This window comes from Cetorhinus maximus, chromosome 1 (genome assembly GCF_964194155.1).
Source record: "Cetorhinus maximus chromosome 1, sCetMax3.hap1.1, whole genome shotgun sequence".
Classification (NCBI taxonomy): domain Eukaryota; kingdom Metazoa; phylum Chordata; class Chondrichthyes; order Lamniformes; family Cetorhinidae; genus Cetorhinus; species Cetorhinus maximus.
The window spans coordinates 5,325,355-5,353,024 of NC_135879.1; positions in this window are offsets into that span (position 1 = coordinate 5,325,355).

The window sequence follows — 27,670 nt, forward strand, 5'->3', positions numbered from 1 at the left end:
GGATACTAATGACGTCAAGGGATATGGGGATAGCGGGGGAAAGTGGCGTAGAGGCAAGTGATCAGCCATGATCTAATTGAATCGTAGAGCAGGCTCAATGGGCTGAATGGCCTACTCCTGCTCCTATGTTCCTACCTTAAAACAATTAAATTAATTGTTGAACTTTAGTAACACTACCCCAGCAAAGAAATTGACTAAAATAAGCTGCACATTCTAACACTGAAGAGCAGACATTTACTGGATTTTTTTTGTGAACTTTGAACATATGATAATTAAACGGAATACAAAAGAACTCTGCAAAAAACGCAGATGTGGTAAGTTATGGACGCTGACCAAAAATGCCTAGAAAGCAAAAACAAGAGCCAAAATCTGAGCCAGCAGCACATTGCAGGTGGAATTAAAATGCAGAACAAAGAGTCCAAAGAAACATATCTCTATTAATGCAATGTTCAGAGGGAAGCCAGATAATATAATTTAACTTAGAGCTTGAGATTATTTGGGCCCAAATTTACTGGGCAGTTTCCTGCAGAGTGCTACTGGAGCTCACTGTGGGAGGACGGTTGCTAATTCTGGTTTGATTTATTCTGAGAGATTTCATCACAACAGCCTCGCACCATCTCACTGCTGTGCTCCCGCTATTGGACAGCCAGCATGTCCCTCTTCACACTCTCCTCCCGTCCCGCCTTCCCCAGCCAATTGGAAAGCGAGTTGACTCTTTGTAATCTAATTGGATAATTCTTGACTGACAATCAATCTCCTTCCAGCTTCAATAGTTTTATAAGTAATAAACAAAACTGTCCAAAGAAAATGAAAAGAAACACACATACTATTTATTTAAGTCTCCCTTGTTTTTTTTCTCCCTGATTCCTCACTAGAGTTTCTTGAAGATTAATCTTAAATTCTTGGAGGCTCCAATCCTGGAGGGTTGGTAACCCTTTGCAGGAATCCAGGGTTTGTTTGCTGTCCCTGAAGCAGTCGGGGCCTGAGGAGCACCGGATATTGGGCTTCAGTGGAGCTAATGAGCGAGAATGAAAGAGAGAAACGGAGAGCAAGAAAGGCGATGGGTGGTGTTGGATGCAGATCAGCCATGAATTCAATGAATGGCAGAACAGGTGCGAGGGGCTGAATGTCCTACCCTTGTTCCAATGTTTTTATAATTGGGTAAGTTGGTATAGCCTGGGACAGGGAGGTTACAGTCGGGGTTGAAATGAAAGCAAATTTGAAGGGCTTTGAGGAAAAGGCGGGTGTGATAATTATGGTTTTATGTAATGTGTAGTATACCTTTAAGAAGGATGTTATAAAGGAAGATCACATGATCTTATGTAACCAATAGAGGAGTAGCGTGGGCTACCTCTGTAGCTCGTAGTCTGCAGTTAGCAGTTAGAAGTATGGAGACGGGGTTTGAGTTGGGAGCATGCAAGTGTAGCTGCCGAGTACCTTTGTAAATAAACAGAATGTGTTCCACCTAAGAGGTGTTTGCTGATCTCTATCTATAGTACCAACTCAGCAATCCCACAACAAGCATGCAACCAGGATCCATAAGTCCCAACAAACTGGCGATGAGGAAAAAGCAAGAAAAAAGCGAGGATAAAGCGAAGATACAATAAACTGGCTTTGAGAATAAAACAAGTTAACAGAAGAAATCAAGAGAAATGAAATCAGGCTGCACCTCACATGGTAATTGTAAGTAGAATTTCCATCCTAATTGTCGAAACAATCCCCTCACAGAATGCCGCAATTCGGAAGAAATTTTACTTTATTCATTCATGGGATGTGGGCATTGTTGGCTGGGCCAGCAATTATTGTCCATTCCTAGTTTCCCTTGAGAAGGTGTTGGTGAGCTGCCTTCTTGAGCTACTTTAGTCCATGTGGTGTAGGTATACCCACAGTGCTGTTAGGAAAGGAGTTCCAGGATTTTGACCCAGCAACCCGCTGATCCTTTCAATCCAGCCATGGCAATTGGTCTCATTATATTGAACGCCTCGTGTTCTTTCTCCAAGCAAACAACATTACGGGGGAAGAGAAGAGGCGAGCAGTCCACTTATCTATGTGTGGGAATAAAGCCTATGCCTTGATTCAAAGTTTGATGGCACCCAGTGCTCCAGATTCAAAACATTTTGATGAACTGGTGGACTTCGTGAAGGGTCATTACCAGCCAAAGCCCTCGGTAACAATGCAACGGTTCAAATTTAACTCAAGAAATAGAGCACCGGAGGAGACAGCTGCTTGTTATGTGGCAAGTTTGAAACAGTTAACAGAACAGTGTGAGTTTGGTACATCTTTAAATGACATGCTCAGAGATTGTTTAGTGTGCGGTGTGAGTTAGGACATGATTCAGAAGAGATTACTGTCTGAAACAAATTTGGATTTTAAAAAGACGCTATAGATAGCACTGGCCATGGAAAACGCAGTAAGGGATACAAGGAGTGTGAAATGGCGCCGTCCTCCACATTGGGTGGGAAGCCCCAGCCAAAGGGTACGAAAATGCAAGACTTTGCCGAGAAGTGGGAAATAGTCACCGCTGGCAGAAATAAAAAGAAATGACTTAGCAGCGAAAATAAGGAGCAATTGCAACAGAGGTGGAACAAGCAACCTTGTAATGATTGGCAGTTTAAAAAAATTTAATGTTTTTATTGTCATTGAAACAGACACAGAATGAGAAAGTGCAAGGAAAGAATCAGGCAAACAGAAGAAATTGGTGTTGACATGTGACGCATCCCCCTATGAAGTGGGAACAGTGCTCTCCCATGGAATGGATGGTGGCATGGAATGGCCTATAGGCTACATATCAAGAACACTCATCACAGCAGAAAAGGGATACTCGCAGATAGAAAAAGATGGCCTGTCAATCATCTTTGGTGTCAAGAAATTTCACCAGTATGTACAAGGCCATCATGTACTATCATTTCAGATCACAAACCATTGCTAGGATTGTTCAGTGAGGATAAGGTTATACCACCCATAGCCACGGCAAGAATACAATGTTGGGCCCTAATCCTGGCAGCGTACGAGTATACTTTCGGCCAAATGCCTGGAATTCAAATGGCAAACGCTGAAGCACTTAGTTGTTTGCCCTTACAAGAAAAAGATGAGGATGTCCCAGTTCCACAAGAACGAGTTTTATTGCTAAATTTCTTAAATTCATCGCCGGTATGTGCTAGCCAAATCAGAGACTGGACAAGTCAAGATGCAGTCTTATCCAAAGTACAAGAACAAGTGCTTCATGGTTAGTCACAAGAGCATGTGTCTGATGAAATGAAACCATACTTTAACAGAAGACATGAAATAAGCAGCCAGGATGGTACATTATTGTGGGGAGCATGAGTGATTGTTCCGCCAAAAGGAAGAAAGCCATTGTTGATTGAAGTACATAGTGCACATCCAGGAATTTCCCAAATTAAGACCATAGCACGCAGCTATCTATGGTAGCCTAGGATGGATGGAGAAATAGAGAGCTTAGTTAAGAATTGTGTGCAATGTCAGCAATTGCAAAAGTTACCTTCAACAGCTCCGTTACATCCTTGGAGGTGGCCAGGAAGGCCATGGGTACGGTTACACATTGACTATATATTCTATACAGAAAGTAGTTGAGGCCAAAACATTGTAAGTTTTCAAGAAGGAGCTAGATATAGCTCTTGGGGCAAAAGGGATCAAAGGATATGGAGAGAAAGCGGGAGCAGGCTATTGAGTTGGATGATCAGCCATGAGCATAATGAATGGGGGAGCAGGCTCGAAGGGCTGAATGGCCTATTCCTGCTCCTATCTTCTATGTTTCTATGACTATGTGGGAACTTTCATGGGAACAATGTTTCTGCTCATTGTTGATGCCCATTCAAAATGGATGGACGTATATGAGGTGAAGTCAACTTCAGCTACAGTTGAGAAGCCACATTAAAGTTTTGCCATTAATGGACTACCAGAAGTAGTCGTATCTGATAACGGTGCAGCATTTATGAGTGCTGAGTTTCAACGGTTTATCAGCCTCATGTAAAAACTGCACCGTACCACCCTTCCTCAAATGGACTGACCAAAAGAGCGGTTCAAACGTTCAAGTCAGACATGAAAAAGTTAACTGGAGATTCCATAGCAACCACGCTAGCACGCTTCCTTTTCCATTATAGGACCACCCCTCACACAACAACAGGTGTCACACCTATGGAATTATTGATGAAACACTGTCTCAGGATGAGATTGAGCTCTCTAATGCCCAATTTAGGGGGGAAGGTGGAACGGAGTCAGGGAAGTCAGGAAACTAGATGCTACTGGCATCGTCGTGACAGGAGGTTTACCGGGGGAGAGACGGTATATGTGAAGAACTTCGGAGAAGGACCAAAGCGGTTACCGGGTGAAATAACTGCAGCTCTGGACCGCTATCTCACCACGTGAAGGTGGAAGGCAGAGTCATATGAGGACATGTGGATCATCTAAGAAAGAGAGAAACAAATCACCAAGAAATGATTCCAACAGTGTGCACGACCAGGTCAACATTTCCTGTTGAGAGAACTCAACCTAATACAGGTAAGTCTGAAGCATCTGTTGTACCTGCAAGACTTGAGGAAACAGGTCTCCAGGTGTCCGCTGAAGAACCTGATGTTCAGACAACTCTAGAAAAAGAGGTTCCCGACAAAGCATCTGAAGCTGTGAGACGTTCTACACACATAAGGAAACCCCTAGAAAGACTGAATTTGTAAATCACTTATCTGTGTAAATAATTTGCTATTTTGAGAAAATTGTACTTGTAAATGTAAAATGTGTTTCTGAGTAAAGGGGGAGGGATGTGGTAATTATGGTTTTATGTAATTTGTGAAGAATGTTATAAAGGAAGATCACATGATCTTATGTAACCAATGGAGGAGTAGCGTGGGCTATCTCTGTAGTTAGCAGTTAGAAGTACGGAGACAGGGTTTGAGTTGAGAGCGTACATGTGTAGCTGTCGAGTACCTTTGTAAATAAGCAGAATGTGTTCCACCTGAGAAGTGCCTGCTGATCAATTCTGTCTATTGTACCAACTCAGCCATCCCACAACAAGCGTGCAACCGGTGACTAGGATCCAACAGCGGGGGATTAGGTGAGTTGCTCTTGTAGAGAGCTGGCATGAACATGATGGGCTGAAAGGCCTCCTTTTGTGCTGTAACCATGATATGATTCTATGAGGGCAACGCTGTGTACAAAAGCAGATGCTTGAGCAGTTTAGTCTACTCTTTAGTGCAGTGTGGACTGGGTTTCATTGTAACTACCTTTTGCTGTTGTGTTGCTGTCAATTTTTGAAAGTATCTCATTGCCCTCAAGCTTTGTCACCGTGAAGCCACAGTTCAGCGATGGAGTGGTCAGAACTCCTGATAATTGAGTGATTACCTGGTCTCGTTTCAGATTAACACCAAAGAGTATTTCACCTCCATTGGAAGTGAGACTGACCAGACAGTCACCTTCAGTGTCAAGTTGCAGGTTTAGAATGAACACACAGAATTTGACGTCTTAAGCAGGATTATTTGTCAATGTTATTCCACCTAATCCCCAAGCTCCGAGTTTGTATGCAGGTGCTATCTTTGACTGACACCGGGACAGAGTGCAAGCAGATGTGCAAACAGGTTTTAAAAAAAGGGAGAAATATAGTGATATAGCAATCATTTTTTTTTCTTGAGAAACCAATTTCTAATCATGGCCAGATTCAGTTTTCTCACCCCCATTTAATGAAATGGGGACTAAAGACTGAACTGGTTAGATTCCTGTATACAGAAAGACTGCTGTTCGTTTTTTGAAACTGTATTTGCACTGCTGGCGTCCTGAAAGACCCATTCAAATGCAACATGTGCAAAGGTCAAGGGTGGATGGCAATGTGGTGATATTGAGCTGGTGCCCTGTTCCTTGGGGGTCTGGGGCCTGGGGAAAGATTGGAGGTCTTAAAACGGAAAACTGAGAATCGAGGCACATTTAAGCATGAAGCCTGAGAGACTGGCTGGATTCTTAGTTGGAACACCGTTCTTCAAAACATGGATTCAAGAATGAATCCAGACCTACTTCATCAGCTAGGAGTACTCGGTGTTTGAACGCACGTTAGGTATTGGTGGGTCGGAAATAAGAATGTTTTGCACTTATACAGTGTCATTCATGATCTCAGGATGTCCCAAAATACTTTACAGCCAATGAAGTACTTTTGAAATGTAATCACTGTTGTAATGTGGGAAATGCAGCAGCCAATTTACACACAGCAAGCTTGCACAAACTGCAACGTGATAATGATCAAATAATCTGCTTTCTTTTTAAGTGATGTTGATTGAGGGATAAATATTAGCCAGGACATCAGGGATAACTCACCCCGCTGCTTTTCAAAATAGGGCCATGGGATCTTTTATGTCTACCTGAGGGGGCAGATGAGGCCTCAGTTTATGTGTTACCCAAAAGATGGTACCTCTGTCAAATGCTCTCCCTTTGCCTGACTGTCAGAGAGCCTCATCTCCTGGTTGCACATCAGGACCTTGTCGGTAGCTCTACAAGGTCTGCTGGTAGATACCTGGCCACTGGCAGTGCCAAGGATTTGGTGAACCAGTTCTTGGGTGCAGTATCGACCGACTAAAGCCTCAAATTACTCAGAATTCAGCTCTAAATGATAATCCCACCTGCCAGGATGTTTGATATGGAAAATTATATTTGAGAGCAGCTGTGCCAGCTTTTCGAAGGCTAAGATGGTGGCGATGTAGGGACACATGGATATACTGCATCCATGTGTCAAACCTGTCACTGCAGGACTGGACCATCTAATTGAAGCTGATTCACTAGTGTAGGACCGAGGGAGTGCTGCATTACCAGAGGTGCTGTCATTTAGACATTTTAAACCAAAGCCCTGCCGGCTCGGTTTATTTGGTTCCACCCATGACACATTGCAAGACCCTGAGCCAACACCACTGAAAGCAAATTAAGTCTTCGTATCATGTCCATGGACAGTCAAATTAAGTGCTTAGTCCTTTCATTGCTATTTATGGGAGCCTGCTGTGTGCTAAATAGCTGCTGCACAGACAACAGTGACTGCACTTCACCCAGTGCTTTCTGCCTCCATTAACTCCCAATCCAGCAAGGCCTCAAGTTTAACATTCTCATCCTCATCTTTGTGACCCCCTCCAGCCCAATAACTGTTACTTTCTTCTTTCATAGGATGTGGGTGTCACTGGCAAGGCCAGCATTTGTTGCCCATCCCTAATTGCCCTTGAGCTGAATGGCTTGGTAGGCCATTTTAGAGGGCAGTCAAGAGTCAACCACATTGCTGTGGGTCTGGAGTCACATGTAGGCCAGACCAGGTAAGGATGGCAGATTTCCTTCCCTGAAGGACATTAGTGAACCAGATGAGCTTTTACAATAATCAACGATGAGTAGCTTTCAATTCCAGATTTTAAAAACAAATTAATTAATTTCATCTTTGCTAGCTGCTATGGTGAGATTTGAACATATGCCTGCAGAGCATTAGCCTGGGCCTCTGCATTATTAGTGCTGTGACATTACCACTACACACCGTCACCCCATAGCTGCTGGCCTCTGGTCCACCCCCTCACTCTGCTAATCCATTCCATGCCTTCAACCAACTGGGCCCTAAGCTCTGGAATTTCCTCCCTAAACCCCTCTCTCCTTTTAAGGCACTCCAAACTCTTTCACCAAGCTTTTCGTCAATTGTCCGAAGAAAATGAGGGAAAATCTTGCATTTACATGGCGCCTTTCACAACCACTCGATGTCCCAAAGTATTTTACAACTAGTTACTGTTGTAATATATAGGAGATACGGCAGGCAATTAATGCACAGCAAGCTCCCACAAACAATAATGTGATAATGACCATAACAACCAAGCCTCCTTCTTTGTCTTGGTGTTAATTGTTGTCTGATTTATGCTCCTGTGTAGTACTTTGAACACTTTGCTATTTTAAAGAGATTACACCAACAAAAGCTTGCATTTATAATGTATTTGCTGAATGTCAAATACGCTGGGATATTTCTCAGAGATTTGATGATGTCTTTGTTTTTGTGTACCTGATTGTATGTACATCTGCCAGAGCCTCTTCCTTGCTTTTCTAGATATTTCCATTCAGTTTTTCCTTCACATTTCTCTTTTTACAAAAGTCCAATGCAACGAGAAAAAAATTTTACAAATATAAAAAGAATTCACTGAAACTACTTGAGAGACTTTAGTTAAGGCTCGAGGGGCTAAATGGCCTACTCTTGTTCCTATGTTCCATACTGTTCTCTCTCTGTTTACATTGTCTCCATGCAAGATATTTAAAAACTAAATGTTAATATATATTATTTGCAGCTTAATACACCCTTACCCTGTTTCATTCTTCCCAGTCTTTGGGTTTCTAATCTGTTGTTGAGGCTGTTTTTGATTCTTCCCCTGGCTTTTTTCTGTCAGCCTTTTATTTTTCTCTTCTGTTTCTCATTTTCCCTCTAGCTCTACTGTTTATCTTTCTTGCCTCTTGCATGTCATACACAACCCCTCGGCTTCTCGATCAGTCCTATGTCCCTTTTAGGGAAATCCCTCCTGCCCTTGCTCCCATCCATCTCTCTCTCTCTCTCTCTTTGACCGGAATTGTCTTTTTTCTGTTCCTCCACTGAATCTATCAGCTTCTCCTGCTCGTCTGTCTCTCACACCCAATTCCACGATTTCCCTTGTGCCTCCTGCAAAATATCCTGCTCCTGTAGACAGTGTCACAGAAAACCACTGGGGGGCAGAGGTATTCCAACCTCCTCTGTAATGTGAAACCAGTCTATTATGTTGGCTCCAAAAACCCTTCCATGTGAGAGTTTCTGTGGAGGTAAAAGCATCCACGTACTTCATAATGATCCTGACGGCTTAAAACGTGAACGTCACCCATTTATCGCCTCCATGTTAAAAAAATACATTAAAAACGTTCCAAAAAGTAAATATCCCAAATGACCAGACAAAAAAAAATGACAATATGAGGGGTTTCAACAGAGTAGTTAGAGGGAAACTGTTCCTACAGAAAGGAGGGTTGATAACCAGTGGACGCAAACTTAAAATGATTGACAAAAAAATTTCAGATGAGGAGAAATTTACTGATGCAGTGAAGTTTTATGATTTGCAATGTACTAAACTCCGGAATTTCCTCCCTCAGCCTCTCAGACTCTGCACCTCACTTTCCTGCTCACAGATGCTCCTTAAAAACTGTGGGTGGGGCTTTCCGGCCCCGCCTGCCACCAGGAACGTCCGGTCCGGTCAGAAGCCAATGGACTTTTGGCTGAGCCGCCGCACCCCACCCCCCACTCCCCATGGCAGATCCCACCATGGTCGGGCTGGGAAACCCCATGCTATATCTTTGACCAATCCTTGAGTCACTTGGTCTAATAGCTCTTTATGTGGCTTGGTGTCAAAATTATGCAGTCTGATAATGCACCAGTGAAACACCTACTTGGGATGTTTTATTAGGTTAAAGGTGCTACATAAGTACAAGTTCTTATTGTTGTTGTACTGCCTGAAAGGGTGGTGGATGTAACTTTCAAAAGGCAATTAGGTCTCTTAGTAAAAATTTTGCAGGGCTATGGGGCAAAGGGCAGAGGAGGGGACTAATTGGATAGATCTTTCAAAGAGGTGGCACAGGCACGATGGGCCAAATATCCTCCTGTGCTGTATGATTCTATGTCAAACATATCTTAGGCGCTTTTGTGTGACTGTCCAAACTGTGATAGTTGTAATCTAAATCCGAGCGCCCACTGTTATCAATAGACAATTATGTAAAATAGCAACTATTAGTTCCTTGTGTGGTTTGACACACTACTTTTGGCTTTGTGTCCAGTGAAAACCACATATAAATTGCACCGTAGATCATGCTGAATGGAGAAGTCCATTGACTACTGAAAGCCCTTTGCTAATGAGAATTCTCATGTGAGCACCCAGCTATGCTCTGTGACTGTGGAATGAGGGGGGCACTCACTGCTAACCCTGATCCTGCGCTAAAGATGCATTCATCTGCAAGAGAGCTCAAGGAATATGTCATAGGGCATCATATTTCTCTCATTCCGTTTTCAGATTCTCAAATATTTCTCTATTCTTTGATCTCTTGCCTGTTAGGACTCTAGGTGGTGTACACCTTTTAAAAACTTAGGGCAGGGATTCCTTGTGAGTATGGCAGTATTTGAAAGCATTTCTCTGGAGTTTTGATAACATTTGCAGGGTGTTATCGTGAGTGTGTTAACATTTACATGATGCCTCTGTCAGAGTATGTTTAATATTTGCAGGTTGGCCTCAGTAGTATATTAATATTTGCAGAATGTCCTTAGGACAGTCTTAATATGTACTGGGGCTCTCAAGCAGTGCACCAATATTTGCTAGGGCATCCTTGAGAGTTTGTTAATATTTGCATGTCCTTCTCACAGGAAGGTTTCCAGACTGATGCAATCAGGAAATTTGCTTATTTTTAATGCCAGCTGCCAAACAAGTCAAGTTCAAACTGTTACGTTATCCTTTCTTGGGATTCCCAACTTTCCCAGACTTTCCAGGAATTAACGATTAATCTTCCCGGCGCTGCTATTGACATTCCGAGAGGAAAATCTTGCAATGTTTCCCCTAATTGGAAACCTGACGTGCCATCTTCCAAAACAGATGGGCAATGGTCACCATTAACCCTTACAGCCTGTTAGCGGAGGACAGGCTTACTTATCTAGGTTCCATCAGGAGTTTTGGTAAAGCCGTTTTCTTGTCAAAGCTCTTCTTAGCGAAGTGTGTGAGATAAGAAACCACACTCCTGTCCCATTCACAATGCCACCAGGCACATTCCAAAACCTAAAATTTCGATTGATTTAAAAAAAGACCAGTGCTTAAGTTAGGTATCCAAGACTGAACACCCCGTTCTTAAAAATTAACAGGGTAATGCTTCCGTGGCCTCGCCTCTCCCTATTTCTGTAATCCCCTCTGCCCCGTACCCCTCCAAGATATCTGTGCTCCTCTAACTCTGGCCTCTTGTTCATCCCCAATTATAATTGCTCCACCATTGGTGGCTGCGCCCTCACTTGCCTAGACCCAAGCTCTGGAATTCCCACCCTACACCTCTCTGCCTCCCTATCTCACTTTCCTCTTTTAAGACACTTCTTAAAACCAACCTCTTTGACCAAGCTTTGGGCCATCCATTTGACCTAATAGCTCTTTCTATGGCTTGATGTCATACTTTGTTTATAATGCTTCTGTGAAGTGACTTGGGATGTTTCATTACATTAAAGGTGCTATATAAACATAAATGGTTGTAGTAAGTAGATTTTTATGAGTTATTGCTCTTGGTGCATAGGTTTGCATGATGGGGAGAGAACATTTGGAATTTGGATACAGAGATAAGAGTGTCCCACATTAGGAAGATTAATGGTTGGGAAACCGATCTCTTTGGCCAAGTTTTGAGTTATCCATCGTAACATCTCCTTCTATGACCCTGCATTCATGTCTCTCTAATTACACTGGGTCACTATATTAAAGTATTATATAAATGTAATTGTCACTGTTAAACTCATGTTTTATATACAGAGCGTCAAGATATCCAGGTTGGATAAAGAAAAGAAGATTGAAAGTGGGAAGGAAATCAAAGAATAGAAAAAGATAGTAACAAGCCACTGTGAAGGAAAGTGTCACAATATTTCTTTTTTTTTTAGCTAAAATTGTGCATTAGATATGCGTTTCACAACAATGAAGTTGCTCTAGACAATGTAACAGCCTTGTTCTAGAGCATTAATTCTTATTTTGGTGTTGGCTGAATTTAATTTTTATAAATCTAATCTGTTGTCCTGGCGGAAGAGATTTTCCCTGGCCACGTCAACAATCTGAGAGTTAACTCTGAATTTTAAAATGGTTGCGAAACAGGATGAGGAGATTGATTTGCACACTTTATGGGAGAAGATTCTGGTTTCACAGATGCAACTTTTTTACAAGCCTGTGATCTGAACCAGGAGAACCTTACAATATGGAGAACATCCCAAGGACTTGTATTTTAATTTGGACTGGATTTGTAGTGTAGGACTTGCTGGGTAAACGGACCTCGTTCTGAAAGACAGGCTATGCATTATTTTGTAATGTGATGGGATCACAGACGCATTCTTGTCGCTGAGATTTGGTGCTATGATTTCCCACTGAGAAAGCGAAAGGGGTTTGGGCAAAAGAGTGAAGGCGTGGTTGTGAAGCTGGAGGCAACTCTAAGGAGATTCTTTTCCCTCCTGCTTCCACACTCAGATAAGTTACATAACCTTCTTCATGGCAAGCATTCTGTAGGGGTGGTTTTTCTCTCATGAGATGGTCCTGCCTGTCTCAGAAAGAAAGCTTAGCATTTGTAGGGTACAAAAGCCAAGTGAACCTTTATAAAACACTGCTTCCGCCTCAACTGGGGCATTGTGTCCAATTCTGGGCACCACACTTTCGGAAACATATTGAAGGCATTAGAAAAGATTTAAGAGAATAGTCCCAAGGGTGAGGGACTTCAGTTACATGGATAGATTGGAGAATCTGGGGCTGGTCTCTTTGGAGAATAAAAGGTTGAGAGGGGATCTGATAGAGGTATGCAAAATCATGAGGAGTCTGGGCAGAGTGTACAGGGAGAAAATCTTCCGATTGCCTGAAGGGTCGAGAACCAGAGGACACTGGTGTAAAATGAACGGCAAAAGAACCAATGGTGAGATGAAGTAAAGCCTTTTACTTTTGGAAAAGCATAAGTTTTGACATTTCATCCTAGCTCATTTATATGTAGCTGCTGTTGTCAATTGGAAAATCCTGGAATGGTAACTAATTTTTGAATTCGATAAGTTTGAAGATCTATAAGTTTGGTGTAATGCAGTCATATTGTGTAAATGCTGTTTCTGCTTCCTGTAATACTTTCACCCTTAATGTGTATTGATACTATCTTTATTGTTTTAAAACAGTGTATTTATTTTCTAACTTGCCACATGCAGTGCCACAGGGGATCTGCTTGCCTAATCTATCCATGAAGCCAAGTGACCTGATGACTACTATCTTGCAGAGCCAAGTTCAGTTAATTAGCGTCAGGCCTCCTCAATTTATCGATAATATAAGCTGAAATGAGCAGCTATTCCTTAGTACATTTTGTATGAGTCATTTATGGGCCAGTTTATAAAGCAGTTGAACTAAATCCTGAGAACTAAACAATGATTAAAGCTGCTCCACTAATCCATTGACCAATTTTACACATTAGTCATTACAGCACGAAAGTTAATCTATAAACTCATCAACAGTAAATTGGTTGCAAGTGCTCACATCATGCCATCATTGTACTGAATCTGCAAGGCTAACTTGGTTTCAAGCAAGGTTAGTACTTACTGTGAACAGCGAAGTGTAGGTCAAGTCAATTTGGATTATTATGAACCAGAACTATGTGTTATCTAAGATCATGTCAATACAAAGCTTGAAATATCTTATTCTAAGGTGGATGAGTTTCTCATGTGTAATGATTGGGTAGGTTTACTTTGAGAATTTACACACCATTCAGGAGCTAGTGAATGATGAGATGAAGTGTGGCTGTAAAAATTGACCGACAAATGTTGGTATTCAGTGTCTCTCCATTTATTAATCAGATCTGAGATAAGTCAGTTGGAGTCGTTGCAATTAAACCACCTCTGACACCTCTGTAAGAAAAGACAAGTTTATATAAAATCAAATGAACAAGGCTTGTGCGATATGATCTAAAGGTTCACAAACTCTACTTGGCCTAACGTTGAATCCATTGAGTTGACAGAGTGCTGGGTGATAGTCAGTGATTGCACTCAGTGCTAAATGTGTCACGGTATTACTCTGTACCATAGAACTGTTGATTTGACAACTAACCCATTGACTCACTTTTAATCTCAGACATTGTTACATGCCGTTGTTGACAAGCTGCAATTATTATAGTTCCAAACTTCCTTGCTGAGGCACTACTCCCTTCCAAGAGGTTGCACTTTTTGTTGATATTCTTCGTTTATAACTTGCCTTTCCAGGATTGTGATGAACTTTTAAATTGTTGAAAATTTATTTGTTAGGAACGTTTGTGTTGAAATGGAAGTGTTTCAATTTTCAGTAGAAAGGGGCAATGTAACCTATCAGGTGGGCTTGATTTTATTTGGACATCCACGGGCCATCAACCAGTGTAATAACAACAATGTGTGTCTCATGGATTTGAAAAATGAACCAAATCCTTAATTCATATTGTCTGAGCCATATCAGCCCTAGTAAGCTTTGCTAAAATGTGTGAGGTACAGACACCAATAACATTGTACAATCCCCCCAAACATTGAACCACACAGTGTACAATCCACCCCCCCCCCCAAATTATTGAATCCCACAGTGTTGTGATAAAGGTATAATAATTTTCATAATATTTTTCTGGTTTATTGTGAAGTAGGTTTATGGGGGTAAGTATAAGTGGGTCTGTCTGTGTGATTTAGTTACATTTGAAGTCTAGCAGACTGCAAGCTTGAAATCATCAAAAGAAGCTAGGTATAGAAATGTGTTTGGCATGCTAATGAGTAAACATGGATGCTGGCTTAGCATGTATGGTATGAAGGGAATTTACATTTTTAGATAAATGAAGGGATGTTAGTCTGTTTATATCTAGCCAGATAAGCAAGGCTAAGGAGTGTGTTTATTTTTCCCAGATGTTACTGACAATATTGGCAACATGAAAGTTTTTATATTATGAGGAAGATACACTTTTAAAGACATATGGAACAATAGAATTTACATATTAAAAAGAGAGAAACTTATATAAGGGAGAATGAAAGGCTATGCGGAGAAGGCCATGTAAGATCTAACAGGAGTGTGTGAAATAACCTTCAAGAAGCCTCTAGCCAGTTGTGCATAAGTCTGCTATGTAAAGTAACTGAAATTTAGGAAAACCATTTGGAATTCCACCGTCAAGTAGGTATTGTGTTAACTTGCTGGTTCTGTTTTAAATATAAAATCTATTTTGGGCTGGTGCCTTAAAGTGGTGCATAACTGGGAGTCAGGTTAATTAGGAATTTTAGGATTTGTTATAGTAGTAAGTAATTACAGTTTTATGTATGTGCTTGAAATCTTTTATTTTGTTCATAAATATTTTAATTACATTTTTTTAAATCTCTAAAGGTCTTGGTGGACTCATTACTTCTGAATTCAGTGCACACATTTTCTCGTAATAATTACAAATTGCAAAGCTGTTGTGATAGCGCAACCAAGTTCCCCTTGTGGATATGGTCCACTTAGCACACATCATCTGCCATGTCATAACAGTGTACATTCCCCAAAAGGCATTCAACCCCACAGGATATAATTCACCAAAGTGGTTGAGTTTCACAGGGCATAGTCCACCAGAGGGATTGAATCCTTCTAAGTATTGTTGAACAGATATTGCCTGCTCGCTGATAATGGCCATTCTATGCATATGAGGTTAAACAATGAGCATTGTCAGCCTAATTCACTGGGTAGGTGGATGGCTGGGCAATGAGTTATAAAGGTTTAACATAATTGCCTTTCTTTTACATTTGATGCCTCTATATATAAACCCAAACCCCAAGTGTTCTTTTAACAGCCTCCTTAAACCCTCCTTTGGGATTTCCTCAAGATCTTCTGTTTTCCAAGAACGTGTCCAATTCTTTCATTTTTCCTCAATTTTTATCCTAAACAGCTCCCATGAAGTTCTGAGTTGGAAGTTGTTGTGAGGTCATTGCACTCCTCCACTTCTGGCCTCTTACATATCCCCAGTTTCCTTCACTACACCATTGGTGGCTGTGCCTTCAGCTGCCTGGGCTCTAAGCTCAAGAATTCCCTCCCTCAGCTTCTCTGCCTTTCTACCTCTCTCTCCTTTAAAACGTTATCTCTTTGATCAAGCTTTAGGTTGTGATGACTCAGCGGAGCAGACAGGTTTCATCAAGAAATGGTTAACTGTATTACAGAGAGATTTACAAATTCCTTCATGCTTGACCAGGATTCTTGTCAGGAAGCTCCACCCTCCGCAACCCCCGCCCCACCATCCCCCCATTTGCAAGCGCTAAAAGCTCACTGTGCGGAGTCCCTGCAGTACATCATGCGACCTCCCGGTTGATAGAAGGGAGGACTATACCCCCAGTTACCCCACTTTGTCTTAACATCTCCTTATGTGGCTCAGTGTCAAATGTTGTTGGATAATAGCTCCTGTGAAGCGCCTACTAGATAAAAGGTGCAATATAAATGCAAATTGTTGTTGAATATTATTATCTGACACTCATTGGATGAAGTGGCTCTTGCTATTTTTGTTAGTGGGGCGGCGGTGGGTTAACTCATTTGAAGCAAAATGAATAGATTCTCACTTCTGTTAAATGTTGGAGAAAGATTTCGGTAGAACAACGTTTGCAGGCCGTTACGCTAATAATGCATTGTGAAGTCTCGCCCCATCTGTTGTCCTCCTCCACCCCCGTCACAGCAGACAAGCCTCCTAGTGCATTCTTATATGCTTTCTGATAAATTGATGCATTGGGTTCACAAAGAATGTTATAAAATTTGAAGCACCTTTGTCTTCAATGAAAAACTCTTTAATAAAAGAATTCCCGACGGCGAATACAATTTCAAGGTATTGTTCGTGTAGCTGATATATTTCATTTATTATATCAAATACATTATCTCATATAGGCAACATATAACCTTCTGACCAAAACACTTTCATTCATTCATTTTTCCATTTTGTTTCACCTCATCAATTCTTAGCAAAATAGATGTCCAACATCACTAACTTCTATTTGTCTATAGTTGGGTTGTCCTTGGCAATAAGATGGTTTCAGCCAATTGATTAAATGTATCGGCCTCTAGCCTTGCTATTTAATCAACGCAAGAAGACATGATTGTTTCACAGACTCTGGGCAAATGAAGATTATTGTTTAAGAGTATGCAACATGCAGTAGTTCCCAGCTTAGGGAACTCTGGGCTACCCTACTTTTCAGTCTTCGGCACTTTCATTTATATAGCTCCTGGATTGATTCTGGGAGATACAACGCTGGCTTGTTTTCGTAAAACACTTTTAAAGTAATAAATCATCCCAAGGCGGTTCATAGGTGTGATTATTAAGCAAAATTTGACCCTGAGCCACACGAGGGGATATCAAATTGGGTGACTAAAACATTGATCAAAGAGGTAGGTTTTGAGTGCCTTAAAGGAGGAGTCAGAGGCAGAGAGGAAGAAAGGTTTAGGGAGGGAGTTCCAGAGCTTAGGACCTAGACATCCGAAGGCACAGCCACCAATTGGTGGGACAATGAAAATCAGGGATGGGCAGGAGAACAGAATTGGAGGAGCACAGAGATCTTAGAGGGTTGTTGGGCTGGAGGAGGTTGCAGTGGTAGGGAGGGGATAGGCCATAAAGTAGCACAATGCTACCATACAGCTGATAATTATGACCCTGTGCATCACTAATAGGTCAATGCAATTTTTGAAAGTGAAATCATAAACCATGGAAATGGCCTGAGCTGTTTTTTTTTTTTTGCAGCCTTCTCCCTTACTGCTCTCTGACAGCAATAAAAGTGGGATCGATAACAGTAAAGAGCACTTGTATCTAATAAATGTCTTTAAAAATATTTATCTGAAGTAATGTTATTGATGGGATGGCTAGAAGTGTCTAGTTAGGCTTCTCTCCTTTTCAAGGTGTTATTGCTTCTGGGCACTGAAAATCCCCATGTCTGATTTTCCTGTGATGCTTGCAGTGCCAGAAGGTATGACTCCAACCAGCGGAGAGTTTTCCCCCTGATTCCCATTGACTCCAGTTTTGCTAGGGTTCCTTGATGCCACACTCGGTTAAATGCTGCCTTGATGTTGAGGGCAGTCACTCTCACCTCACCTTGGGAGTTCAGCTCTTTTGTCCATGTTTGAACCAAGGCTGTAATGAGGTCAGGAGCTGACGGAACCCAAACTGAGTGTCAGTAAGCAGGTTATTGCTAAGCAAGTGCTGCTTGATAACACTGTTGATTATCCCTTCTATTACTTTACTGATGATCGAGAGTAGACTGATGGGGCGGTAATTGTTGGGGTGGATTTGTCCTGCTTTTTGTGTACAGGACATACCTGGGCAATTTTCCACATAGCTGGGTAGATGCCAGTGTTGTAGCTGTACTGGAACAGCTTGGCTAGGGGCGCGGCAAGTTCTAGAGCACAAGTCTTCAGTACTATTGCTGGAACATTGTCAGGGCCCATAGCCTTTGCAGTATCCAGTGCCTTCAGCCGTTTCTTGATATCCTGTGGAGTGAATCGAATTGGCTGAAGACTGGCACCTATGATGCTGGGAGGCCAAAGCAGAAAGATGCCTTTCACAACCTCAGGACATATCAAAATGTTTTACAACAAATTACTTACTTTTTTTTGAAGTGTAATTACTGTTGTAATGTAGTAAGTGTGGCAGCCAATTTGTGCACAGAAAGATCCCACAAACAGAAATGTGATAATGACCCAATAAACTGTGATGTTCGTTGAGGGATAAATATTGATCCAGGACACCGGACAGAAAGAGTTAACCAATACAGTCCCACACTCCAACATTTTCCCCATCACCTTGCAGATTAGTGCTCTTCAATTTCACGTTCCGATTGAAATTTCCCAATTAAATTTTTCTTTGTTTTTTTTATGGAGGTCTCGCCAGGGAGCCTGAATGCGCCTTGACAAATTGAATGAATGAAGTATTATTAGTATGGGAGGGTGAGATCATGCCTGGCTTTGGGCTGGTCAATTTTATTGGGATTTCTCTCATCAGTATCCAAAATCACAGTGCCTAAATGATTTTCTTCTAGGGAATCATTCTGAGGCTGAGCTGCTAAACATGTTGACTATGACTGGAACTCTGGATGCACCATAGTAACTCTTTCAGATGAGATGTTAAACTTCCCTCTCAAGCCAATGTAAAAGATCCCACAGCACTCTTTCAAAGAGCAGTCAAGTTTTTCCTTTTATGCCTCAGCCAATGTCACTGAAAAATACTGTCTGGACATTATCATAGTGCTGTTTTGGGGGACATTACTGTGCATTAATTTGCTGACACATCTTCATCATGGCGATGCCCAGAATTTGGAAGTCCTGACCCCGAACACAGCAATTCCTATTTTTGCAGGGGGGCGGGAATGGAGTCGGGCCGGGGTTCATGCATGTACAATTCACGGAGGCAGCTGGCCGTTTGGATCATCAGCTTCCCCCGCTGAAGTGGGATTTTGGTAGGCCAGGAATGTGAAACTCAGAGTGTGCAGATTGGACCAGGTAAGAGCAGGTCTGGGCTTGGTGGATTTGTTTGGACAGCTCTTTGGAGAGGTCTGGTGCCCCTTTGGATCTGGTCCAGGGACATCTTTGAAGGAGGCCAAGTGCCCTTTGGTGTAGGTCAGGTGCCCTTTAGACTTATTAAAAGTAGGCATAAATGTGTGTACAAAGTGTATAAACCCGTTACTGTCAGGCTTATTGGAACTGTCAACAGACCTGTCAAAATCAGCTGTCAAAACTGTCAGAAGAAACTGTCACAGGGAGCTGTCAAATGGAGCTGTCAAATGGAGCTGTCAAATGGAGTTGTCAAATGGAGCTGTCACAGGGAGCTGTCAGAACTGTCAAGAGGCCCAACCTAAGGGAGCTGTCAAGTTATCAATATATTTAAAATACCTGCCTTTTAGATCCTTGGAAAAAGAGTGTCTGGAGTGTTAAAAATAAATTACTTGCCATGGGTACAGGGGGCATGAAGGGGCATGATTTGGTTTGAATGGGGCATGGGGAGTGTGTGGGGTGATGAGGGGTGAGGGCTGGAAGGAATTTTTTTGTTCTATTGCTTCCTTTCAATCCTTTCTGCAGTGCCGGTGCACAGAGGCAGGCCATCCGGCCAGCTCACTTCCACACCCGGCTGTCTATTCACTCCCTGTGAGATGGGTATCGCTGGCAAGGTCAGCATTTATTGCCCATGCCTAATTGCTCTTGAGAATATGGTGGTAAGCCATCTTTCTGAACCACAGCATGTACACCATAGTGCTGTCAGGGCAGGAGTTCCAAGATTTTGACCCAGCGACGATGAAGGGGCAGCGATGCATTTCCAAGTGAGGGTGGTATGTGACTTGGAGGGGAACTTGAAGGTGGTAGTGTTCCATGCCTGCTATCTATGTAGTACAGACATGAGGCTATTCTGAAGCCATTTCTGGGTCTGGCCCATCCTGTTGTTTGGCTCCATCAAGACACCTTACCGTTGTTGTTGAATGTTGAAAAGTAATCGGACAAGGTGACCTTGTCATTTACTATTGTCAAAAATCTCAATGCAGTCCAATTCGAAAAGCATCCACTTATTTAGTCCCAGCCTTGTATCCCAGCTGAAATTTGGTGGTCATAATAATGAACCACTTTATAAAAACAAAATTACTCGGAAAGTAAGGTTGAGCCAAGTGGAGAACAAAGGCAACCTTTAGGAAAGTAAGTTGCTATTTAGAAAGACCTATAATAATGATTAACAAGGAGTCGACAGTAATAACACAATTAGCTGGGACCGTACAGAATGTACTGCGCAGGATTAAATACAGTTTAATGCTGGAAGTAAATAGTTCAACAGTGTGAAGTGTTTTCACGGAATTACTGCAAATCAGTATCTTAAGGAGAACCAAGTAAATAGGAAAGCAGACATGGTTGTCGTGTGCACAACTATGAATTAATAATTAAATAAGAAATTAAAAATATTCTGCATTTAAGCCATAGAGTCAATTTGGTGATTCCTTAGTTTGGTGTGAAACAAACAAAAGATTTAATGGAGGTTTTCATACTTAGGAACAGTTTTGAAAGAGTAAGTAGGGAGCAACTGTTTCCATTGGCATGAGGGTCAGTGACCAGACAGACATAGATTTAAGTATCGGCAAAAGAACCAGAGGGGAGATAAGGAGTTTGTTTCCACTCAGTGAGTTCTTGTGATCTGGAAAGGGCTGCCTGAAAGGGCAGTGGAAACAGATTCTATCGGAACCTTCCAAAGGGAGTTAGATAAATACTTGATGAGGAAAAGTTTACATGCCTATGAGGAAAGAGCAGGGAGGGATTGGAACCAACACTCCCTCTAACATCTACTTGCCTTGCACGGCTGGATTGGTTGCAGTGTGCAAGCCGTTTAAGATCGACGCTCCATTATTCTTGCACACTTCTTAAAGGGAACATTGCCTGTTTGTTCCAGCACAGCACATCCCCAGTTGTTGAATGGCCGTGCACCCACCAAGCCTGGAGGGAACATTGATTGGAACGAGTTGGACAGCTCTTTCATTGAGCCGGCACAGGGAGAATAGGCTGAATAGCCTCCTTCTCTGCTGTATCATTCTATACAACACGGTGTGGAGACCATATCATAGAGATTACAATTACATCAAAAGGGAAGAGTTAACTATGTGATAAAGAGGGCTATCGTTATCATTACTGTCATGATTAAAAACAATCATTTGTATATTAAGCACGGTGCACAGTAAACATCCAGTCACTTGCACTCACTCTGTGCTCATGGTTTGGTGAGCCTTTTATATCTGACAACTAAATCATAGAAATGTAGGATATAACTGTTTCAGTTTTCAAGATTGTGTTTGTGTATCAAAAGTCTGCAGTTGCCCACATTTCTATGTGTTTTCACACAAGCCAGTGATTTCAGTACAATAAGGCCACTCACATTTGTATTATTCATTTCTTCCCCCATTGCTTGCTAAAGAATGATCTGTCCTTGTATTTTGTGGCAAGATACATCCATTTAATTGAAAATATCTCCACTATTCAGCTGAAAAACTTTTACTGTCAGTCACGTCACGGGAATGCAGCTCCAAGCCTTAATGAAGTACGGGCATAAACCCAGCATTGTCGGGTTACGTAGCAAAACGCTGCGGATTCTGGAAACCCGAAACGTAAACAGAAAATGCGGGGAATGCTCAGCAGGTCCGGCAACACCAGCGGAGAGGAAATCGGAGTCAACGGCCGGGATTTTCCGGCCAGGTCAGAGGCAGGCGTCGGCGTGGGCGGGACGGGAAAATTTGGAGAGCGAACCTTCGGCTGCCACTGGCGGGGTTGGGAAACCCCGCCCAACGATTCGGGCCATTGCCAATTTGCCTTGCAACGTCGACACATTTGTCGTTTAATCTCTCCTGCTCTCCAACCCTATCTTAGACTTTGGCTTTAGTTCTCCTCTCTCCTCCCCCCCCACCTCCGCTTTCCCTCCTTCTGCACTTGCTCAAAACCTCTCACGCCTGCTAACTTTTTCCAGCTCTGACGAGAGGCCATTGGCCTGAAATGTTGAGCTGGATTTTCCTGGTTGGGTTGCAGTGGTTAAAAGGAAGGCGGTGGGGGGGAGGCGGTGGGGAGCTTAAAACAATGACAATCGCCGTGGAAAGGGTGCTGAGAAAACCAATAGAACTAAAGGCTAACAAGTTACCAGGGCTTCATCAAAGGGGCCTAAAGGGAGTGGATGCAGAGATAGTGGATGCATTGGTTTTAATTTTCCAAAATTCCCTCGATTCTAGTTAAGGTCCCACAAGATTGGAAAATAGCAAATGTGACACTTCTATTCAAAGAAAGGAAGAAGACGGAAAACAAGTAATTCTAGGCTAGTTAGCCTAACATCTGTCATAGGGAAAATGCTAGAATTTGTTATTAAGGAGATTATAGCAGGGCATTTAGAAAATCTTAACACAATTAGGCAGCATCAGCGTGTTTTTATGAAAGGGAAATCATGTTTGACTAATTCATTAGAGTTCTTTGAGGAAGTAATAAGTAATGTGGATAAAGGAGAACCTGTAGATGTGATGTACTTGGATATCCAAAAGGCATTTGCTAAGATGCCCCATCAAAGCTTTACTACACAAAATAAGAGCTCATGGAGTAGCGGGAAACCTATTTTCACGGATAGTGGATTGGTTGGCTAACAGGAAACAGACAGTAGGGATAAATGGGTCATTTTCGTGTGTGACCAGTAGAGTGCCACAGGGATCAGTGCTGGGGCCTCAACTATTTACAATCTATATCAATGACTTGGATCAAGGGTCTGAATGTATGGTTCTAAATTTGCTGATGACACAAAGATAGGTTGGAAAGTAAATTGTGAGGAAGGCATAAAGGGTTTATAAAGGGATTTAGATAGGTTAAATGAGTGAGCAAAAACTGGCAGATGGAATATAATGTAGGAAAATGTGAACTTGCCACTTTGGCAGGAAGAACAGAAAAGCAGTATACTATTTAAACGCAGAAGGATTGCAAAACTCTGGGCTATAGACGTCTTTGCTTGTGGGACAAACTAGAACTAAGGGACACAGTTTAAAAATAAGGGGTCTCCCATTTAAGATGGAGATGAGGAGAATTATTTTATCTCAATAGAGTGTTAGTCTGTGGAATTCTTTTACATAAGAAACATAAGAAATAAGAACAGGAGTAGACCATTCGGCCCCTCGAGCCTGCTCCACCATTCAACAAGACCATGGCTGATCTGCTTGTGTTTCGATTTCCCGATAACCTTTCTAACCCCGATAACCTTTGAATTGATCTACCTCGGCCTTAAAAATATTCAATGACCCCCACCTGCACTGCATTCTGAGGCAGAGAGTTCCAAAGACACACAACCATTTGAGGGAAAAAACTTCTCCTCATCTCTGTCCCATAAGGGCGACCCCTAATTTTAAAACAGTGCCTAGTTCTGGACTCACTCACAAGAGGAAACATCCTTGTCAAGTCTATTCAAGATCTTGTATACTTCAATCAAGTCACCCCTCATTCTTCTAAATTCCAGACATCAGTGGAAGCTGGGACATTGGATATATTTAAGACTGAGTTAGACAGATTCTTGATTGACAAGGAAGTCAAAGGATATGGGGGGTAGACAGGAAAGTGGAGTTGAGGTCACAGTCAGATCAGCCATGATCTTATCAAATGGCGGAGCAGGCTCAAGGGGCTAATTGGCCGACTCCTGCTCCTAATTCGTATGTCCATATGTTCACGTGATCCTGATGTCAGTCTTGATTCTGGGTAGGGAAACGGACTGACTGTAGTGACATGGAGGGAAGTTGAGAGCGATCTTCCTAGATACAGCCAATTAAGAAGTTATATTTGGAAATCTTGTCTGATTAAAGATGGCGGGTGGATCAGGGAAACATGAGGCCCATGAGGAGGGCCAGCAGCGCTGTCAGGCCAGCCTTCCTTTTAACCCTTTCCTCCACCCCCCTTCCTTTTAACCATTGCAACCCCAATGGGAGGTGTGGGCGCAACTGAGATGGGCAGGAGACCGTGAGAGTGCCTCAAGATGGTGATGTTCCCTGCAAGACTGTGGAAAATTAAAACTCATATATGGCCACAGCTGCCAGGCTGTCATTGTACCATGTGATGTCCCATCCTATAGTCCCAATTGTGCGCGGAACACCCTTTGCCGGTCTGATTGGCTTCCTTCCTGTCAGATGGTCACTAATTGGCCATCCAACACTTGATTGGGTGGGCTGAGATAGCAGGGGTGGCAAGTGTACCACTCAGTTTCCGTTCTGCCTCCCTCACCCTGCCAAGAAACAGAAGATCCAGCCCAATATTACATTTCCTGCATCAAACCAGTGAGTTGGGCTTTGCGTTAGTTTGTGCTCTGTCAGACCAGGCCGGCACATTCAATATGCCACTGGTGACAGGGGTGCCCCGGCGTGACATTTAAATTAAAGGTTTCCTATCTGACCTTAGAGATTCTGTCAGGTGAGCAGTGAAGGTGCCCACAGATGCATCCTGGCTTTTACACTCCCGCACTGTAACATTTAGTCATCATTATCACATTCCATGAGTCCTTTACAACATTACAAGCCACTGGCTTTTTAAAAAATTCATTCATGGGGTGTGGGTATCACTGGCTAGGCCAGCATTCATTGCCCATCCCTAATTGCCCTTGAGAAGGTGGTGGTGAGCTGCCTTCTTGAACTGTTGCAGTCCATAGTGGTGTAGGTACAGCCACAGTGCTGTTAGGGAGGGAGTTCCAGGATTTTGACCCAGTGACAGTGAAGGAACGGTGACACATTTCCAAGTCAGGATGGTGAGTGGCTTGGAGGGGAGCTTCCTGGTGGTGGTGCTCCCATGAGTCTGATGCCCTTGTCCTTCTAGATGGTGGCGTTTGTCGTTTTGGAAGGTGCTGCCTAAGGAGCCTTGGTGAGTTCCTGCAGTGCATCTTGTAGATGGTACACACTGCTGATACTATGTGTCGGTGGTGGAGGGAGTGAATGTTTGTGGATGTGGTGCCAATCAAGTGGGCTGCTTTGTCCTAGGGTAGTGTTTCCACATGTGAATGGGTTTGGACACCAGCCATGGCCAGAGTTTCTGGTTCTAAATTCTGGATTGATGTCCAGTGGGGTATGAGTGATCCTATGTCCAAAGGGTATAAAATAAAGGGTAGGTGGGCTATTTAGTCTTAGTTGCAGTCACCTAGGATAAAAAAATGAGGAAGGCAGCAGGAAACCAGGTCCACTTTTCTAATAAGTGGCTCAAGAATCTCATGAGACCTGAGTCAGGACCTGCCCTGGGGCAGAATGCCACATTGTCCTGTATTCTATTGTTTATATAAGAATAAATTTTACGAATTTGGTCTCATAGAATAGCACTGAGGACACAAATATGCTGAGAACACAAAAACTTGAGAGTGTACATGGTACAGTGTGAGAATTAGTTAGTCTTGCAGCTTGGCATGGCTTGACTTGGATTGGCTTGGCTTGTAGTTGGCACCAAGGACCAATTCTGGGGAAGATGGTGATATTAGCGTACACTGCTGCTGAGTTGCTCTTCGGCGAATTTCTGAGGAATGACCCTAATGCATGAAGAAGCAAAGCAGTGAGGTACCACCTCTCTCAGCAAAATGGAGCTTGCTGAGCTCAACCTCTCCTCACTGATCAATCATCCCCATTTATCCTGTAACTAACGGGGTAGAGGGAACACAGATCACTTTGTCAAGCGTGAAGATCTACAGATCTGCATGATGCCAATTCCTGCTGCTTTTGAGCAGTGATAAATTTTGCCATGTAATATTTATGTGCACATCAATTTATGATCCTCATTTTTCATACTCATTGCCCTTGAGGAAGACGGAAATAATTTTTAAACATAGCTCTATTCAGATTTTTTTTTGTTTGAGGACTTTACAATACATTTCATGTTTTCCATTTAGAAGCACTGCTATCAAATTGATATGTCAAGAATCTTCCCTAGATTAATTTGAATTGATGAAATCAGCATTGGTGGCATCGGGGAACTTTGCTGCATTGAGTGTTGTCCTTGTAATTTTGGAGGGTGAATTTTTATGCAAACCTAGCCTGATCGATGATGCTGCTGAAGTCTACCTGTGTGCACCTAGGAACGGCATCTGACTTTTCCCATCACAGTTAAATGGTTAAGTTAATTTATGAAGAATTTCCTTTTTGTGTTTCAGAAACCAATCTTCCTCTTAGCTTTTTCTTCCTTAAGAACTGAATACTTAATGTCAGGGTCCCTGGAGAATGAATAAGGAATACACGGGCACATAGTAATAACTCCACACACTTGGACATAGGAAGGGGAATAGACCATTCTGCCCCTCAAGCCTGTTCAATTAGATCACGGGTGATCTGTATCTTATCACCATTTTCCCGTCTTGGTCCTGTAACCCTTAATACCTATTCCTAACAAAAATTTACTGGAAAAGTTTGCCCCCTCTGGCCACAACAGCTATTCGGGTGAGTGAGCTCCAGATTTCTGCTACCTTTTGCTTCCTGACATCACTCCTAAACAGACTAGCTCCAATTTTAAAGATTTTACACTGGATTACCACAAACCCACCACTATCAACATCCTGGGGGTTACCATTGATGAGAAACTGAACTGAACCTGCCATGTAAATACTGTGGCTACAAGAACAGGTCAGAGGCTGGGAATTCTGTGATGAGTAACTCACCTCCTGACTCCGCAAACCTGCCCACCGTCTACAAGGCACAAGTTAGGAGTGTGATGGAATACTCCCCACTTGCCTGGATGAGTGCAGCTCCAACAACACTCAAGAAGTTTGTCACCATCCAGGACAAAGCAGCCTGCTTGATTGGCACCACATCCACAAACATTCACTCTCTCAACCACCTATTCAGAGTGGCAGCAGTGTGTACCATCTACAAGATGCACTGCAGGAACTGACCATGGCTCCTTAGACAGCACTTTCCAAACTCATGACTACTACCATCTAGAAGGACAAGTGCTGCAGATGCTTGGGAACACTACCACCTGCAAGTTCCCCTCCAAGCCACTCACCTAGTTGAGCAGTACCTTGATTTTACATTTTTTATCCTTGTTTTTAAATCCCTTCATGACCTAACCCTTCCCTATCTCTGTATTCTCTTCCAGCCCCACAATCCTCCAAGATCTCTGCGCTCTTTCAGTTCTGGTCTTGAGTATCTCTGATTTTAATCATTCCAAATTGGTGGGTGTGTCTTCAGCTGTCTGGGCCCTAAGCTCTGGAATTCCCTCCCTAAACCTATCCACATCTCTTCCTCTCTCCCTTTTCCTTTAAGATGCTCCTTAAAACCTACCTCTTTGACCAAGCTTTTACTCACCTGCCCTAAGATCTCCTTAAGTGACTCAGTACCATATTTTGTTTTACAATGCCCCTGTGGAGCACCCTAGATCACTTGTTATGCTACAAATGTACAAATCATTGTCACGGTGTTTTCAATACTCTTTTCCAAAATGGAGCGTACCATCAATTTGGC